A 15221-nucleotide genomic window follows, 5' to 3' on the forward strand; every position below is an offset into this window, starting at 1 on the left:
TATGGACTGTGGAAATGTTGTATCATTATTGCTATAATAGACTCAGTGTTTTAATTCAAATCCCTTCAACTTATAGGCACAAGTTGGCTTACTTAAAATTTTAAATTTCAAACTTCTGAACTGTATTATAAAAATTCAACAGAAAATTCTAAACTCATTATCTAGCATCTTAATTTTGCCAAATGGGTAGATTATATATGGGCGTTATATACTCAGAATAAGACTTTGGATCAAGAATATCTCCTCTTCACTGGTCCTGAAGGACAGGTGAGGTAAACCTCAGGCAAACGCGTGGCCTTGCAATGACAGGGTACTCGCCATAGAGAGAAAGACACCAAGAATTTTCAGCCTGATTTTTTTGTCTTTCCTCTGCAATATTATATAATTTCTTCAGATCACTTAACCACTGTCTCAGCATCCCAGTTTCATAATGAATATAATATTGCTTCTTGGTTACTTATCAAATGAGATGAGTGTTAATTTTCATAAATTAGCTTAGCTTACCAGGAGAGAAAAAGTAAAAGATATTATTATCATATATGATCACTTACATATCAGTTTCAATACTATACTTCAAAAGCTCTATATATCAATAGCATAAAAGAGAAAATTATTTCATATAGAAGCCAGGTAGTAATTTTGAAATCTAACATCTACATTCTGTATTTTCATAAAGTGAGTTTCATTGATTCATTCTGCTTCAGCATCTTTTGTGACTTTAATGTAAAGAAGATGGCATTATTAACAACTGTATATTTCTGCTAATGAAAGAAAAAATATGTTTTTAAGGGATTACTCATCTTCCATGAATTTTTCATTAATTTTCTCATGTATTACAAAACTGTAGAACAAGTTTGCCAAGAATATCAGGGGTTTGACTAGGTGTTCTTTGCATTTTGAGAACTTGTTTAAAGATTATTTATTCTGAAATGACAAAAGAGGGAAATACACCATACACAAAAATGGATTACAAGCTGCATGATATCCAGTGTTAAAGACATGCAATATTGGCAATCACAGTAATAAGTAAAATTTTAAATTCTGAACAGTGTAGAAAATTTAAGCCTCTTTTTGCTCCTAAAAGTACTCAGGGGGGCATTATCTCACTTAGCATGAGTAGACTAAATTTGAGGGCTGGCATTCAAGTCTAGTTGCTAATTATTTCACCAACAAGAATGGGCTATTTTACAGCCCTTCTGAGCAGGTAACAACCTCCTAGTCACGTTTTCATCATTATTGCAACCATATCAAGAAGCAATGTGAGTTTAATCCAGATTCCCAAGTATTTTCTTTTCTTTGCAAAGAGGCAAAAGGATTGTTTGGTTGAGGTGCTTCCCTCAATTAATTAGGGATTACAATTATTAATACGGGCACATGATGCTTCTGCCTTGAGGAATACACTGACTAAAAAGTCCAGGTTTGACTCCATCCACTCGCAATAGGTGTGAAATGCCCCCTTGAGGTTTGATTCTTAAGCAGAATTTATGAGGATCTTGCAAAGGATGGAAGTATTGATATGTATTTACCTCTTTACAGTGCCAGGAAGGGGAGACTCCGGAGTTCGTATGACCAATACAAATCTTAAAGAGTGCACCAATGTCTCCAACTGTGATCTATAAAGGAACCAAGAGAACTTCTTTCAATGTAATTTCACAAAATCCATTTTTTTAAAACCTTATATTAGGACATTATATTTTGATAAAGTAATCAATCTATCAACAAGATCTTAGAATTATAAAAACTTATACACCTAATGACAGAGTGCCAAAATATATGAAGCAAAAATGGACAGAACTGAATGGAGAAATAGTCTACAATAATTGTTGGAGACTTTAATACCCCGCTTTGAATAATGGAAAGAACAACTAAACAGAAGATCAATAAGGAAATAGAGGACTTGAAAAACATTATACACCAACTAGATCTAACAGACATTTATAGAAAGCTCCACTCAACAACAGCAAGAATACATAGTTTTCTCAAGTGCACATAGAACATTCTCCAGGATAGACTATATGTTATGTCAAAAAAGAGGTTTTGAAAATTGAGTAAGACTGAAATCATACAGAGTATCTTTTCTAACTACAATGAAATGAAACTAGAAATAAATACAAGAAAGAAAACTGGAAAATCCACAAATACGTATAAATTAACCTACGTACTCTTAAGCAACGGATGAGTCAAAGAAATTGCAAGGGACATTTAAAAATACCTTGAGATGATTGAAAAAACATACAAAAACATAGTGGATATGCTGAAAGCAGAGGTCACAGGGAAATTTTAGCTGTAAACCCATAAAATATGAATGTACTTAAAAGGAGGAAACCATTTCAGGTGAATGTCCATCAACTAGACTGGCAAGCTTGCTGTGAGAGAAAACTTCTTTGGAGATTTTGATCCAATAAATCCAGAGACTCTAAGGAGAGGGAGAGGGAGAAGGAGGAGGGGGAGGAGAAGGGAGGAAGAGAATGAAGGAAGAAGAGCGTGCGAGTAGGAGGAAAGTGGGAAGAGGAGGAAGAAAACGGAGGTTCTCAAATAAATAAACTAACTTTACAACTTAAGGAACTAGAAAAAAGAGGAGTGAACTAAATGCAAAGCTAGCAGAAGAAAGGAAATAATAAATTAGAATGGAGATAAAATAGAGAATAGAAAAACAGTAGAATCAACGAAACCAAAAGCTGATTCCTTGAAAAGAACAAACAACAAAATTGACAAACATTTAGCTAGCCTAAGCAAAAAAAAAGAAAACTCAAATTACTAAAATTATAAATGAAAATAGGGACATTACTACTAACCTTACAGAAATAAAAAGTATTATAAAGGAACATCATGGACAATTTATGCCAGCAAATTAGATAACCTAGATGAAATGGACAAATCTTTAGAATCACACAAACTATCAAAATGTACTCGAACAAAACAAAAAAAAAGGAAGTCTGAAGAGGTCTGTAACAAGTTACTGAAGCAGTAATCAAAAAGTTCCCAACAAAGAAAAATCTAGGACAGTTGGCTTCACTGGTGAATTCTACCAGATACTTAAAGAAGAATTAATACCAACTCATCTCAAAATCTTCCAAAAAACAGAGGAGATGGGAACACTTCTTAACACATTCTACAAGGTCAGCATTACTCTGATACCAAAGCCAGACAAAGACATGACAAGAAAACTAGAGACAAAACCACTTATAAATATAGAGGCAATAATGAAACTTAAAAGCTTTTGCACAGCAAAGGAAACCATAAACAAGATGAAAAGACAACCCTCAGAATGGGAGGAAATATTTGCAAATGAAGCAAAACTAGAGACAAAACCACTTATAAGTATAGAGGCAATAATGAAACTTAAAAGCTTTTGCACAGCAAAGGAAACCATAAACAAGACGAAAAGACAACCCTCAGAATGGGAGAAAATATTTGCAAACAAAGCAACTGGCAAAGGATTAATCTCCAAAATTTACAAGCAGCTCATGCAGCTCAATATCAAAAACACAAACAACCCAATCCAAAAAAGGGCCGAAGACCTAAATAGACATTTCTCCAAAGAAGATATACAGATTGCCAACAAACACATGAAAGGATGTTCAACATCACTAATCATTAGAGAAATGGAAATCAAAACTACAATGAGGTATTACCTCACGCCTGTCAGAATGGCCATCATCAAAAAACCTACAAACAATAAATGCTGGAGAGGGTGTGGAGAAAAGGGAACCCTCTTACACTGTTGGTGGGAATGTAAATTGATACAGCCACTATGGAGAACAGTATGGAGGTTCCTCAAAAAACTAAAAATTGAACTACCATACGACCCAGCAATCCCACTACTGGGCATATACCCTGAGAAAACCATCATTCAAAAAGAGTCATGTACCACAATGTTCATTGAAGCTCTATTTACAATAACCAGGACATGGAAGCAACCTAAGTGTCCATCGACAGATGAATGGATAAAGAAGATGTGGCACATATATACAATGGAATATTACTCAGCCATAAAAAGAAATGAAATTGAGTTATTTGTAGTGAGGTGGATGGACCTAGAGTCTGTCGTACAGAGTGAAGTAAGTCAGAAAGAGAAAAACAAATACCGTATGCTAACACATATATATGGAATCTAAAAAAAAAAAAAAAAAGTCATGAACAACCTAGGGGTAAGATGGGAATAAAGATGCAGACCTACTAGAGAATGGACTTGAGGACACAGGGAGGGGGTAGGGTAAGCTGGGACAAAGTGAGAGAGTGGTAGTGTATATATGGACATATATACACTACCAAATGTAAAATAGATAGCTAGTGGGAAGCAGTCACATAGCACAGGAAGATCAGCTCGGTGCTTTGTGACCAGCTAGAAGGGTGGGGTAGGGAGGGTAGGAGGGAAGGAGATGCAAGAGGCAAGAGATATGGGGATATATGTATATGTATAACTGATTCACTTTGTTATAAAGCAGAAACTAACACAACATTGTAAACCAATTATACTCCAATAAAAACGTTTAAAAAAATAAAAAAATAAAAATGCACTAATATAAAAAAAAAAAGAAAAATATATAGAGGCAAAAATCTTCAACAAATACTAGCAAACTGTATCCAGAAGCATAATAAAATGATTATACACTCTGACCAATGGGATTATACATCCTGACCAACTGGGATTTATCCCAGGAATGGAGAGTGGTTCAACATACAAGTATCAATGTAATACACCACATAATAGAATGAAGAGGAAAAAAAAACTCATCTCAATTGATGCAAAAAAAAAGCATTTGACAAAATCCAACACATTTTCATGATAAAAACACTCAACAAACTAGAAATAGAAGGGAACTTCCTAAACATAATAAAGGGCATCTATGAAAACCCAGCAAGTAATATCATACTTAATGATAAAAGACTGAAAGTTTCCTCCTAAATCAGGAACAGGATAAGGATGCCAGTTTTCATGACTTCTGGTCAACATTGTACTGGAAGTTGTAGGTATAGCAATTAGGCAAGAGAAAGAAATTTTAAAACATCCAAATTGGAAAGGAATAAATAAAACGATCTCTATTCACAGACCATATGATCTGATATATAGAAAATCCTAAAGATTCCACACACACAAAAAAAACTATTAGAGCTAAAAAATGAATTCAGCAAAGTTACACAACACTCACAACACACAAAACACAACACACAAAAATCTGTTGCATTTCTATAACTAGTAATGAGCAATATGAAAAAGAAATTAAGACAACAATTCTATTTACAATAGCATCAAAAAGTATAAAATTCTTAGGAATAAACTTAACCAAGGAGGTGCAAGATTTACACAAGAAAAACTGCAAAATATCACCGAAAGAAAGTAAGTAAATATAAAGATATCATGTTCATGGATTGGAAGGCTTAATATTGAAAACATATCAATACTACCAAAGTGATCTACAGATTCAGTGTATAATCAAAATCTCAATGGCCTGTTTTGCAGAAATGGAAAACCTGATCCTAAAATTCATATGGAATTGCAAAGGGCCAGAAATAGCCAAAGCAATCTTGAAAAAAATAAAAACAAGGTTGGAGGACTCAAAATTTCTGATTTCAAAACTTACTACAAAGCTATGGTATTGAAAACTGTGGAGTACGGGCATAAAGATATATACATAGATCAATGGAATAGAATTGAAAAATAAACCCTATGCATCTATGGCCAGTTGATTTTTGACAAAGGCATAGGGTTATTCATAGGAGTAAGAATAGTCTCTTTAACAAACAAAGAGAGGACAACTAGGCATGTCCCTGTAAAAGAATGGAACTGGACTTTTACTTCATACCATATATAAACTGTAACTCAAAATAGATCAAAGAACTAACATAGAAGAAAACAAAGTGGTAAGTCTTCATGACCTTGGATTCAGCAATGGTTTCTTAGATATGACACCAAAAACACAAGGAATAAAAAAAATAGATAAATTGGACATCATCAAAATTAAAAATTCTCGTGCATCCAAAGATACTATCAAATGAATGAAAAAACCCACAGAATGGGAGAAAATCATATTTCTGATAAGGGTCTAGTATTCAGAATATATAAAGAACTCTTACAACTCAACAACAAAAAGAAAAAAAAAACAATTTAAAAATGGGCCAAGACAGGGAGATCAGCTTGGTGCGGGATAGGGAGGGTGGGAGGGAGAGGCAAGAGGGAGGGGATATGGGGATATATGTATATGTATAGCTGATTCACTTTGTTATAAAGCAGAAACTAACGCACCATTGTAAAGCAACTATACTACAATCAATATGTTAAAAAAAAAAAGAAATAAATAAATTAATTAAAATGGGCCAAGGATTTGAATAAATATATGTCCAAAGAAGATACACCAATGGCCAACAAGCACATAAAAAGATACTCAATATCATTAATCATTAAGGAAATGTAAATCAAAATGACAATGAGACCCCACTTCATACCAATGAGGTTTGGCTAGAATTTTTTCGAAAATTGACAAGTGTTGGTGAAGATGTGGAGAAACTGGAATCCTCATACATTGCCAGTGGAAATGTAAAATGGTACAGTCACTGTGGAAAAGAGTTTGGTGGTTCCTCAAAAAGTTAAACATAGAATTACCATAAGACTCCAGAAATATCACTCCAAGGTATATACTCAAAAAAAAACCCCAAAAATAAGTGATTCAAAAAATATTACTTGCACACAAATGTTCATGTCAGCATTATTCACAATAGCCAAAGGGTAGGAAAAAAACAAATATCCATCAATAGATGAATGGAAAAACAAAATGTGGTATTTCCATACAATGAAATATTATTCAACCATAAAAAGGAATGAAGTATTGACACATGCTACAACATGGACGAACCATGAAAACATGCTAAGTGAAAGAAGCTAGACACAAAAGGCCACATTTTATATGATTCCATTTATATAAAATATCCAGAATTGGCAAATCCTTAAAGACAAAGAGCAGATTAGAGGTTGCTAGGGATTGGGGAAAAGGGAATTGGGAGGGATGGCATAATGAGGTTTCCTTTTGGGGTGACTAAAGTGTTCCGGAACTAGGTAGTGGTGATAATTGAACAATATTGTGAATGTACTATATGCCACTGGATTGTTAACTTTAAAATGGTAAGTTTTGTTTTGTAGATTTTACCACAATAAAAAAGGAAAGAAAAGATCTATACAAAGAAACTGTAAGGAAAAAGAAAAGGAAAGCGGAAAACAAAAGCTTACTTAAAAAGTCTTACAATAAAACAATTCATGAGAATAAATGAACACTATGATCAAAATCAGCAACAAATTACTAAAGTTAATGATGCCATCACTTCTACAAACAAGACATAAATGTAGCAATCCCAGGGTCAAGCAAGAGAGACCAAGACAACACAAACAGCTGAAATGCAGGTAGCAGTGCTAAGAAAAACAGAAGCATCAAACTATGAAAATGGTTTCCTGTGGGAGAGGAAAAGGGAATGGGGGTTATAGGTGCTCCTATCTTACTACAGAATTCACCTTAAATTTAATGATTAACCCTACACCATGTGAAGGTATAATTTGATTTAAAAGTAAACGTGAAACAATAAAATAGTAAAACAACAACAAAAACAGCTCAGAGGAGAGATTAACCAAGATGGCGGAGTAGAAGGACGTGCTGTCACTCCCTCTTGCGAGAGCACCAGAATCACAACTGGCTGCTGGACAATCATTGACAGGAAGACCCTGGACTTCACCAAGGAGGATACCCCACGTCCAAGGACAGAGGAGAAGCCACAGTGAGACGGTAGGAGGGGCGCAATCAGAGTAAAATCAAACCCCATAACTGCTGGGTGGGTGACTCACAGACTGGCGAACACTTATACCACAGAAGTCCACCCACTGGAGTAAAGGTTCTGAGCCCCACGTCAGGCTTCCCAACCTGGGGGTCAGGCAACGGGAGGAGGAATTCCTAGAGAATCAGACTTTGAAGCCTAGTGGGAATTGGACTGCAGGACTTTGACGGGACTGGGGGAAACAGAGACCCCACTCTTGGAGGGCACACACAAAGTAATGTGTGCATCAGGACCCAGGGGAAGGAGCAGTGAGCCTGGGGGAGACTGAACCAGACCTACCTGCTGGTGTTGGGGGGTCTCCTGCAGAGGCGAGTGGTGGCTCTGTTTCACTGTGGGGATAAGGACACTGGCAGCAGAGGTTCTGGGAAGTTCTCCTTGGCGTGAGCCCTCCCAGAGTCTGCCATTAACCCCACCAAAGAGCACGGGTAGGCTCCAGTGTTGGGTTGCCTCAGGCAAAACAGCCAACAGGGAGGGAACCCAGCCCCACCCATCAACAGTCAAGTGGATTAAGGTTTTACTGAGCTCTGACCGCCACAGCAACAGGGAGGGAACCCAGCCCCACCCATCAACAGTCAAGTGGATTAAGGTTTTACTGAGCTCTGACCGCCACAGCAACAGTCAGCTCTACCCACCACCAGAGCCTCCCATCAAGCCTCTTAGATAGTCTCAACCACCAGAGGGCAGACAACAGAAGCAAGAAAAACTATAATCCTGCAGCCTGTGGACCAAAAACCACAGTTACAGAAAGATAGAGAAGATGAAAAGGCAGAGGGCTATGTACCAGATGAAGGAACAAGAAAAAACCCCAGAAAAACAACTAAATGAAGTGGAGATAGGCAACCTTCCAGAAAAAGAATTCAGAATAATGATAGTGAAGATGATCCAGGACCTTGGAATAAGAATGGAGGCAAAGATTGAGAAGATGCAAGAAATGATTAACAAAGACCTAGAAGAATTAAAGAACAAACAAACAGAGATGACCAATACAATAACTGAAATGAAAACTACACTAGAAGGAATCAATAGCAGAATAACTGAGGCAGAAGAACGGATAAGTGACCTGGAAGACAGAATGATGGAATTCACTGCTGCGGAACAGACTAAAGAAAAAAGAATGAAAAGAAATGAAGACAGCCTAAGAGACCTCTGGGACAACATTAAACGCAACAACATTCGCATTATAGGGGTCCCAGAAGGAGAAGAGAGAGAGAAAGGACCAGAGAAAATATTTGAAGAGATTATAGTTGAAAACTTCCCTAACATGGGAAAGGAAATAGCCACCCAAGTCCAGGAAGCGCAGAGAGTCCCATACAGGATAAACCCAAGGAGAAACACGCCGAGACACATAGTAATCAAAGTGGCAAAAATTAAAGACAAAGAAAAATTATTGAAAGCAGCAAGGGAAAAACGACAAATAACATACAAGGGAACTCCCATAAGGTTAACAGCTGATTTCTCAGCAGAAACTCTGCAAGCCAGAAGGGAGTGGCATGATATACTTAAAGTGATGAAAGGGAAGAACCTACAACCAAGATTACTCTACCCGGCAAGGATCTCATTTAGATTTGATGGAGAAATCAAAAGCTTTACAGACAAGCAAAAGCTAAGAGAATTCAGCACCACCAAACCAGCTCTACAACAAATGCTAAAGGAACTTCTCTAAGTGGGAAACACAAGAGAAGAAAAGGACCTACAAAAACAAACCCAAAACAATTAAGAAAATGGTCATAGGAACATACATATCGATTATTACCTTAAACGTGAATGGATTAAATGCCCCAACCAAAAGACATAGACTGGCTGAATGGATACAAAAACAAGACCCATATATATGCTGTCTACAAGAGACCCACTTTAGACCTAGGGACACATACAGACTGAAAGTGAGGGGATGGAAAAAGATATTCCATGCAAATGGAAAACAAAAGAAAGCTGGAGTAGCTATACTCATATCAGATAAAATAGACTTTAAAATAAAGAATGTTACAAGAGACAAGGAAGGACACTACATAATGATCCAGGGATCAATCCAAGAAGAAGATATAACAATTATAAATATATATGCACCCAACATAGGAGCACCTCAATACATAAGGCAACTGCTAACAGCTATAAAAGAGGAAATCGACAGTAACACAATAATAGTGGGGGACTTTAACACCTCACTTACACCAATGGACAGATCATCCAAAATGAAAATAAATAAGGAAACAGAAGCTTTAAATGACACAATAGACCAGATAGATTTAATTGATATATATCGGACATTCCATCCAAAAACAGCAGATTACACGTTCTTCTCAAGTGCGCATGGAACATTCTCCAAGATAGATCACATCTTGGGTCACAAATCAAGCCTCAGTAAATTTAAGAAAATTGAAATCATATCAAGCATCTTTTCTGACCACAACGCTATGAGATTAGAAATGAATTACAGGGAAAAAAACGTAAAAAGGACAAACACATGGAGGCTAAACAATACGTTACTAAATAACCAAGAGATCACTGAAGAAATCAAAGAGGAAATCAAAAAATACCTAGAGACAAATGACAATGAAAACACGACGACCCAAAACCTATGGGATGCAGCAAAAGCAGTTCTAAGAGGGAAGTTTATAGCTATACAAGCCTACCTAAAGAAACAAGAAAAAGCTCAAGTAAACAATCTAACCTTACACTTAAAGAAACTAGAGAAAGAAGAACAAACAAAACCCAAAGTTAGCAGAAGGAAAGAAATCATAAAGATCAGAGCAGAAATAAATGAAATAGAAACAAAGAAAACAATAGCAAAGATCAATAAAACTAAAAGTTGGTTCTTTGAGAAGATAAACAAAATTGATAAGCCATTAGCCAGACTCATCAAGAAAAAGAGGGAGAGGACTCAAATCAATAAAATCAGAAATGAAAAAGGAGAAGTTACAACAGACACTGCAGAAATACAAAGCATCCTAAGAGACTACTACAAGCAACTTTATGCCAATAAAATGGACAACCTGGAAGAAATGGACAAATTCTTAGAAAGGTATAACCTTCCAAGACTGAACCAGGAAGAAATAGAAAATATGAACAGACCAATCACAAGTAATGAAATTGAAACTGTGATTAAAAATCTTCCAACAAACAAAAGTCCAGGACCAGATGGCTTCACAGGGGAATTCTATCAAACATTTAGAGAAGAGCTAACACCCATCCTTCTCAAACTCTTCCAAAAAATTGCAGAGGAAGGAACACTCCCGAACTCATTCTATGAGGCCACCATCACCCTGATACCAAAACCAGACAAAGACACTACAAAAAAAGAAAATTACAGACCAATATCACTGATGAATATAGATGCAAAAATCCTCAACAAAATACTAGCAAACAGAATCCAACAACACATTAAAAGGATCATACACCACGATCAAGTGGGATTTATCCCAGGGATGCAAGGATTCTTCAATATACGCAAATCAATCAATGTGATACACCATATTAACAAATTGAAGAATAAAAACCATATGATCATCTCAATAGATGCAGAAAAAGCTTTTGACAAAATTCAACATCCATTTATGATAAAAACTCTCCAGAAAGTGGGCATAGAGGGAACCTACCTCAACATAATAAAGGCCATATATGACAAACCCACAGCAAACATCATTCTCAATGGTGAAAAACTGAAAGCATTTCCTCTAAGATCAGGAACGAGACAAGGATGTCCACTCTCACCACTATTATTCAACATAGTTTTGGAAGTCCTAGCCACGGCAATCAGAGAAGAAAAAGAAATAAAAGGAATACAAATTGGAAAAGAAGAAGTAAAACTGTCACTGTTTGCGGATGACATGATACTATACATAGAGAATCCTAAAACTGCCACCAGAAAACTGCTAGAGCTAATTAATGAATATGGTAAAGTTGCAGGATACAAAATTAATGCACAGAAATCTCTTGCATTCCTATACACTAATGATGAAAAATCTGAAAGAGAAATTATGGAAACACTCCCATTTACCATTGCAACAAAAAGAATAAAATACCTAGGAATAAACCTACCTAGGGAGACAAAAGACCTGTATGCAGAAAACTATAAGACACTGATGAAAGAAATTAAAGATGATACCAACAGATGGAGAGATATACCATGTTCTTGGATTGGAAGAATCAACATTGTGAAAATGACTATACTACCCAAAGCAATCTACAGATTCAATGCAATCCCTATCAAATTACCAATGGCATTTTTTACGGAGCTAGAACAAATCATCTTAAAATTTGTATGGAGACACAAAAGACCCCGAATAGGCAAAGCAGTCTTGAGGCAAAAAAATGGAGCTGGAGGAATCAGACTCCCTGACTTCAGACTATACTACAAAGCTACAGTAATCAAGACAATATGGTACTGGCACAAAAACAGAAACATAGATCAATGGAACAAGATAGAAAGCCCAGACATTAACCCACGCACCTATGGTCAACTAATCTATGACAAAGGAGGCAAAGATATACAATGGAGAAAAGACAGTCTCTTCAATAAGTGGTGCTGGGAAAACTGGACAGCTACATGTAAAAGAATGAAATTAGAATACTCCCTAACACCATACACAAAAATAAACTCAAAATGGATTAGAGACCTAAATATAAGACTGGACACTATAAAACTCTTAGAGGAAAACATAGGAAGAACACTCTTTGACATAAATCACAGCAAGATCTTTTTTGATCCACCTCCTAGAGTAATGGAAATAAAAACAAAAATAAACAAGTGGGACCTAATGAAACTTCAAAGCTTTTGCACAGCAAAGGAAACCATAAACAAGACGAAAAGACAACCCTCAGAATGGGAGAAAATATTTGCAAATGAATCAACGGACAAAGGATTAATCTCCAAAATATATAAACAGCTCATTCAGCTCAATATCAAAGAAACAAACACCCCAATCCAAAAATGGGCAGAAGACCTAAATAGACATTTCTCCAAAGAAGACATACAGATGGCCACGAAGCACATGAAAAGATGCTCAACATCACTAATTATTAGAGAAATGCAAATCAAAACTACAATGAGGTATCACCTCACTCCTGCTAGAATGGGCATCATCAGAAAATCTACAAACAACAAATGCTGGAGAGGGTGTGGTGAAAAGGGAACCCTCTTGCACTGTTGGTGGGAATGTAAATTGATACAGCCACTATGGAGAACAATATGGAGGTTCCTTAAAAAACTAAAAATAGAATTACCATATGACCCAGCAATCCCACTACTGGGCATATACCCAGAGAAAACCGTAATTCAAAAAGACACATGCACCCGAATGTTCATTGCAGCACTATTTACAATAGCCAGGTCATGGAAGCAACCTAAATGCCCATCAACAGACGAATGGATGAAGAAGTTGTGGTACATATATACAATGGAATATTACTCAGCCATAAAAAGGAACGAAATTGAGTCATTTGTTGAGACGTGGATGGATCTAGAGACTGTCATACAGAGTGAAGTAAGTCAGAAAGAGAAAAACAAATATCGTATATTAATGCATGTATGCGGAACCTAGAAAAATGGTACAGATGAGCCAGTTTGCAGGGCAGAAGTAGAGACACAGATGTAGAGAATGGACATATGGACACCAAGGGGGGAAAACTGCGGTGGGGTGGGGATGGTGGTGTGCTGAATTGGGCAATTGGGATTGACATGTATACACTGATGTGTATAAAACTGATGCCTAATAAGAACCTGCAGTATAAAAAAACGAACAAAACAACTAATACTAAACTTTCATTGGGTTATTTGTATGGAAACATGTTAATATAAATGTTTCAGTCATTACATGAAATTTCTAAAAATCTTATATTTGTATTTGTATGGAAATATGTATGGAAATATGTTAATATAAATGTTTCAGACATTACATGAAATTTCTAAAAATCTTATATGTTCTGGTATAATGTTATAAGTAATAATCCTAGTTATTACTTTAAAATGTATATCTCAGAAATAACTAATTTTCTTGTCAACTGCATTATTATGAACTGTCATCAAATCTTTAACCGTGGTCATTTTTAAGTCTTTTGTCATTTACAGACAGTTCTGGGTGTACTCTGATGATTTTGCAAATATGTTCCTATAAAAGGGTTTCATCTTCAAGAAATACATGGAAAAGACTCTGACAAGTACAGGTTTCTGGTAACGGACTGTACTGCTGAACTGAATGAATAAGCATTTTCAGAACTCTAATGAAAAACTGATGAACTCATAAAAGTGCTAACAAAAGATCAAGATGAAAAAAAAAAATTAATTACATGGGACTGAGTGAACTGATGAGGATGAGTATAATTTTTGTGACTTTCTGTCTGAATTTAAAAAAAAAAAAAAAAAAATTCCACAAGGACTCAGAGGCAAAGAATATACAAATCAATTTTCACTGCAAAGTAAAGGAGCTGTTACAGTGGAGGATTACTGGACTGAATGTCAATACTATGACATAGTATGAGTGTGTTTCATGTTTGGTAATTGCAATCATTGTTGCTTTTGTTGTGGTCATCCATGTACAATGCTTGGTGTCAGTCGATTTATCTCTTGTAAAAATAAAATACAGTGTGTGTGTGTGAAAAAAAAAAAAAAAAAAAAAAAAAAAACAGCTCAGACTGTTTTGGTACAAGCACCTCTAAAACTATTTCTTACTCATGTAAAATAACAACAAAATCTTCGTTTTTTATTTTTACTCGTTAATGACCATTGACACAAGAAAGAGTTTATTCAAATACTGACTCATACAGAAAGTATGGAAAGAACAGTTCAAATTAAACTATTAGTTTCATTCTGGATAGCTCAACCTCTTCTGTGACGTATGTGGGCTGAGTACACAGGTTGTAGTAAATCAAACACCCAGGACCACATGGAAGGGGTTTCTGTGAAGATCAAAGATACTTAAGGACCCTTTTTTCTGATTGTGACTTTATTCTCTGTCTCTACCCGGTTCTAGTCAATCCCTCTGTGCCTCCAGTCGTTGGTTCCACGGACACAGTTAAGCACCTGAAGTGCAAGGTGCTGGGCTCACATCAAGTCCTGCCTTTGATTGCGAGTCTTTCTGTCTCTAGTTTAACAATGTGACCTGGGTCCCCCCTGCTTCAACTTTGCTACCTCTGTTTCTCCCTAGATCTTGATCTCAATGTGTCCAGCCAAGACCTAATAACGTGATGACAACTTCTTTGCCTTCCTTTATTTGATCATTCATTTCTCCCTTTTTGACCTTGACTTTCAGGCTTATCTGTTAGAGCTTCAGATGGAAAGGCACAGCCCTTGCTCCTGACAGCCATGAGTATACAAACAGCAAATGCTGGTCATCCAGTATTTCTCTCTAGCTGTTGTCTCATTGTATTGCAGTTTTACTGGTGTTTTAATCCACTTGAGCAAA

The 15221-nt window shown here is 36.2% G+C and overlaps 1 pseudogene; it reads right to left on the minus strand.

The window, feature by feature from the left end:
- The window catches only part of LOC132351758 (lipoxygenase homology domain-containing protein 1-like), a 172638-nt pseudogene that overhangs the window by 137258 nt on the left and 20159 nt on the right, over positions 1-15221 (minus strand).

The sequence above is a fragment of the Balaenoptera ricei genome, chromosome 17 (genome assembly GCF_028023285.1).
Source record: "Balaenoptera ricei isolate mBalRic1 chromosome 17, mBalRic1.hap2, whole genome shotgun sequence".
NCBI classification, from domain to species: Eukaryota; Metazoa; Chordata; class Mammalia; order Artiodactyla; family Balaenopteridae; genus Balaenoptera; species Balaenoptera ricei.